General features: G+C 32.2%; 1 non-coding gene across 1 annotated transcript; it reads left to right on the top strand.

Annotated features, from left to right (window-relative positions):
• Window positions 1-4,624: 4,624 nt before the first annotated feature.
• LOC122126679 lies at window positions 4,625-4,731 on the top strand. Its single transcript, XR_006150999.1, has one exon. It is a non-coding gene; the product is annotated as a U6 spliceosomal RNA (small nuclear RNA).
• The last annotated feature ends 484 nt before the right edge of the window (window positions 4,732-5,215 follow it).

The following is a 5,215-nucleotide window of genomic DNA, read 5'->3' as shown; positions in this document are numbered from 1 at the left end:
ATGTATGTATTAAAGAGAAGTAAAATCACTTGTTTGGACTGGGAATGTAGTTCATTGACAGTGCACTTGAATAGTATGTGTGAGACCCTGGAAATAATCCCCCAAAACAAACTTTGAAAAGACACACTATAGAGGATGTACGCTGCACAAATTCCTGTAACTGAATTTTATATCTATTTTAATGTCTGTTCTAAAATTTACAACACTTCTATTTGAAGACATGCAAGTTTGTGAAAATTAGTCTTGGAAAACCTGTGATTGTACAATTCACTTCCAAAGCACTAAAATGTATACAATAAAAGGAGATAATACATTGCATATAAATTATATGAGAGCAAAAATAAAAACTATTGTTAAAAATACTTTACACAAATTGCAGAATATCTGAAAAGATATTTTCGGAGTTGGCTAAAAAAAACTACAGCTTTTAAAAAAAGATGATATTTCTGTTTATTTTGAGTTTATTTTTTGGTCTATCGTTTTTAGTTTATGCAGAGATAACTCAATCAAAAAGTGTATGTGATAAATGGAATATCTAGGAATTATGCATCACTTATGAGTAATTGATCACCTTTTCTGGGAGAAACTTTTAGCAAATGACAGAAGACCCAAATCTATGCATCTGCATTTTATGAAAGCCATATGTTACTTGTTCAATCCAATTGCTTTTCTCTACTTTGCTAGGAAGAAAAAGTATTCTCAGCTTAAGAGGCAATAGCAGTGAAAAGAAACAAAATAGACAATCATCTTGATTTATTTGTGAAAATATCAAATAAAATAAAACAATTCCACTCAATCGACTCCAAATTTGGTATCTATGAAGATGTTCCTGATTGCCAACATCCATTGAATTTTTGGAATTTTAATTTCTACCAACATATGAAAACTAGAACAAGAAAAAAATTACAGTCTTAGAGCAAACCAGCCTTGGAATAATTTTCTTAATTGTTGTGAAATTACAGAAGAATTGATACTGTTAAGAAAATGATCCTTTCCTATGGAAATCAGTTAAAAATGGTTATCACATTATAATTCCAATACCAAACAAGAGTAATTTTATATAATCATTAAAATATCATTTCTTACTATTGTAAAATAGAATAAAAGACCAGTCTCAATATATTATCATTATTCTTAATTTCTAATCATTATCTAAATATCTTAAACAATCTAAATATTCATGTCTTTAACATAGACGTTAATATTCTATACTTTCCTTTTTTTGGGGGTGGAGGGTCTGGTCGTCGGGCCTGAACTCTGGGCCTGGGCGCTGTTCCTCAGCTCTTCAGCTCAAGACTAGTGCTCTACAACTTGAGCCACAGCACCACCTTGGGCTTTTTTCTTTTTGCTAATGTGGTGCTGAGGAATCAAATCCAGGGCCTCATGCATGCAAGGCAAGCTCTCTAGCACTGAGCCACTTTCCCAGCACCAAATATTCTATAATTTTTACTTAACATTTTCCAGGTGCATGTATTCATGTTTCTAAGAAATGTTCATAGCAGTTAAAAGATGTTTTGTGAAATTAATGTGCTATATTTTGTTGTTTTTGTTGTTGTTGTTTGTAATTCTTGGCATTGTCCTAAGCCTTTTAGTGCTCAAAGCCAGCACTCTACAACTTGAAGCACAGAGCTAATTCCTGTTTTTAGTGGTTAATTGGAGAAAGAATCTAACAAGTACTTTTCTGTCTAGGCTAGTTTCAACAAAATTCTAAGATCTCATTACCCAGAATAGCTCGAATTATAGGCGTGAGTCACTGGCACTTGTTTTATGTGTTTTTAAATTTTTAATTATGTTTTATGATATTTGTTTCACTATATTGTATACTGTTCTACACATAAATTTAGATATATTTATATATTTCTGATGACAATGATCTCTAAAAATGTATGGTTTTCTTTTTTTTCTTTGATTGGAGCTTTAAAAAAAAAATTGGTAGAATACCGTACAGAGGAGTTACAATTACATGGGCAATATAACGAGTACATTTCTTATCAAGTATTGTTGCCTCCTCTTTGTTTCCACTTCTCATCCCTTCCCATACTCCTCCCACCTCCCTCCATCCAATCCTCTCCCCCACCATAGTTGTAAAGTTTGTTTTTCGAAACAACGACTTGTACATTTCATTGTTGCAATGGGTCCACCTGTATCCCTATTTATAGGATTTGTTTTTGCCCTTTCCCTCCAGAAATTTTACAAACATCAAATACAGTGAAAGCAGGGGTAGGGACATTCAAATGAACAAAAAATCATCTTATGAATATGTTCTAAGCAATCTCAAGAAAGAAGAAAACATTTGAAGTCGAATCTTATCTCTTAAAACCTACCAGTTTTAAGAGATAAGACGAAGGACAAAATTTCTCTTAGAGACCAATATATCTTCAACATATTTGGTTCTAAGCATTCCCCCTAAGGCATATTCAACAACTAGTGAAACTTGTGTTGGCTGTAACTATGTGTCTTTCTCCATGTGTTCATGTACACATGGGTATAAGTATGTGTGCATTTGTGTGTATAGTAACATACATGTGTACACATATAAGGGCTTATACACATATATGTATATATATAAATAACTATACATTTAAAATATATGTGCACACACACACACACACATATATATATATATATATGCACACACACATATATCAGGTGCAGTGATTTAACCTACAGTTCCCAGCACATTGTCATTCTCACAAAGTGTACATGATAAACTGCTCTGAGGTTCTGTGGTATATAATGTGTATCACTTTGTACTCATTTCCCCCATTACCTTGTTTCTCATCCCTGTGAACAACTTCAGTCTATTTTCCATAGGACAGCTTTGTTTTCATTACATGTAGTTACTTACTGATAATAAAATAAAAAGGTTGTTTGTAAAAGAAAAAGAACTTTTAGGTCACAGGTTAAAAGTATCATATTCATCCCAATGATTCCTATGAGATAAAATTTATAATTGTGGTAAAAGTGAAAAGGAATTCCTAGATCTGTTGTTTTGCCATTTAGAATGACAGAGAATAATATCACGTCACTGTTATAACTCTTAAAGAATGCAAGGGTAACTGATGGTCCCTATCATGTTCCTACAAAACCAGTGGAACCTGAAAGATAATAGTAGACTAGCAGAAATTCTAAGTAGCAGACATGCAACATGAAAGAGAAAGAGAGAAAATGAGAGTGAAAGAGAGAGAGAAATATCATAATACTGAAAGTGCATAACAGATAAACAAGAGCTGTATGAGAATACTCATACTGCTATCCTTAGATTCTACATGTACGTTTGAATGTATTTGATGTATGATAACCCATCAACATAAAATATAAAGTAATTTTGATAAAACATAAAAATGACTCAGAACAAATTATAAATGCTAAAACAATCTTCACAGAAGTAAACTCTCAGAGATATTTCATGACTTTGAAAAGAATAAAGTAGCTTTGGTTAATAAAAATTTAGAAATATTACAATTCACAAAAATATAAAATGATATTCATATATTTCATTATATAACCCAAAGTAGAAAACAAATGTTGTTTAGATGATTTTTTAAAACACAGTATCTCAGGTGCTGGGAAGGTGGCGTAGTGGTAGAGTGCTTGCTTTGAATGCATGAGGCCCTGGGTTTGATTACTCAGCACCACATAAGCAGAAAAAGATGGAACATCAAGTGGTATCGCTTGATAAAATTTTTAATCAATATTTTGTTCTTAATTTTGTTCTTTGTAAATTCATGTGCACCTATAAAAAATGCTGTGACAATCCCATTAACATCCTCAAAGTACCTCTTAATGATGACTTAAAAAGTTGTATTATAGTACAAGAGAAAGAATGCTACAAATAAAGAAAACCAATAATTAAATATTAATGATTAATAAAGTAAAAAATATTACCAGTGTTTCCAGGACTTGAAGTGTATTACATATTAGATTTTTACTATTTTCTCGTATTCCTGTATATTTAAAACTGGCTAAGTTTATGATGTTCAACAAGAGTTTTATAGGCGATGAGTAGGCTTTAACGTTACCCACTAAAATTAGTATATATGGCTCATTTTATCGTTTGTACATGGCTTATATCATCATTTGTTCTTCGCTAACATAAAAAGTATGGAAGCCCTAAAGTTTTAACAGAAACTGTGTAATTAACAAAGTCTTAACTCTTCATTCTGCTTCTTTAGACAAAGACTTTGCAACTTCTCAGTAAAGTTTCTATAAGCTCTGAAATGTATATATTTAGTAGTATATGTCTGCTAATATAAATCTTAAATAGTTTATGAAACAGTATTTTCACCTGCCAGTCTTCATTTTGGCATATATAAGCAAATTCTCAAAATTAAATGTTTAAACAGTAAAACTTTAACAAATCTTTACACTTGCTGCAGTGTTCATTATGGCAGGTGCCTTGTATACAATAATTGAATTCCTCCTCCTACAATTTCTTGAACAACAAATATCTGGAATTATTTTGTTGTGGACAGGTTAATCTTGACTTTATTCTTAATTGTTTGCTTATGGAAGAAATACATGATTCTAAAATTTCACGACAATTCTTTTGAACTTACTTTTTCTTTAATTGTCTAGTTTAAGAAAATCAGTTGCACTTTAGAGATAAAAAAAAAACTGTTCTGTGCTCAATTTGGCAGGACATACACTAAAATTGGAACAATATAGACAACATTAGCATGGCAGCAGTGCAAGGATTACAAATGCAAATTACTGAAGCATTCCATTTTTACAACAACAGCTGGAGGCGATGTAGCCAGAAGGGAACCCTACTGCATTATTTGTGGGAGTGTAAACTTGTCCAACCACTTTGGAAATTAGTGTGGAGGTTCCTCAAAAGAGTCCATATAGAGCTCTCCTATAACCTAGCAATCCCACTTTTGTGCATTCACCCAAATCACCACACGCAAGACCATATTAAAACTACCAGCACAACTATGTTTATTGCAGCATCATTTAACATAGCTAAGATATGGAACCAAACTCGATTTCCCTCAGTAGATTAATGGATCCAGAAAATGTGTGTGTTTGTGTGTGTGTGTGTGCATGCGTGTGTGTACATGAATTGTATGCTTACATCAGAAAGAATGGCATCACCCAATTTGTTAGGAAATGGAAAGACTTGGAAAAAATTATATTAAATGAAGTAAGCCAAGTCTCAAGGAACATATTTCCCATGGTATCCCTTATTTGCAATAATTAATATATGTCTGGG

This window comes from Dipodomys spectabilis, unplaced genomic scaffold (genome assembly GCF_019054845.1).
Source record: "Dipodomys spectabilis isolate Male_0828 unplaced genomic scaffold, ASM1905484v1 ptg000287l, whole genome shotgun sequence".
Lineage (NCBI taxonomy): Eukaryota > Metazoa > Chordata > Mammalia > Rodentia > Heteromyidae > Dipodomys > Dipodomys spectabilis.
Note: the sequence above shows the minus strand (reverse complement) of the source record. Positions and strands in the feature narration are given on the sequence as shown.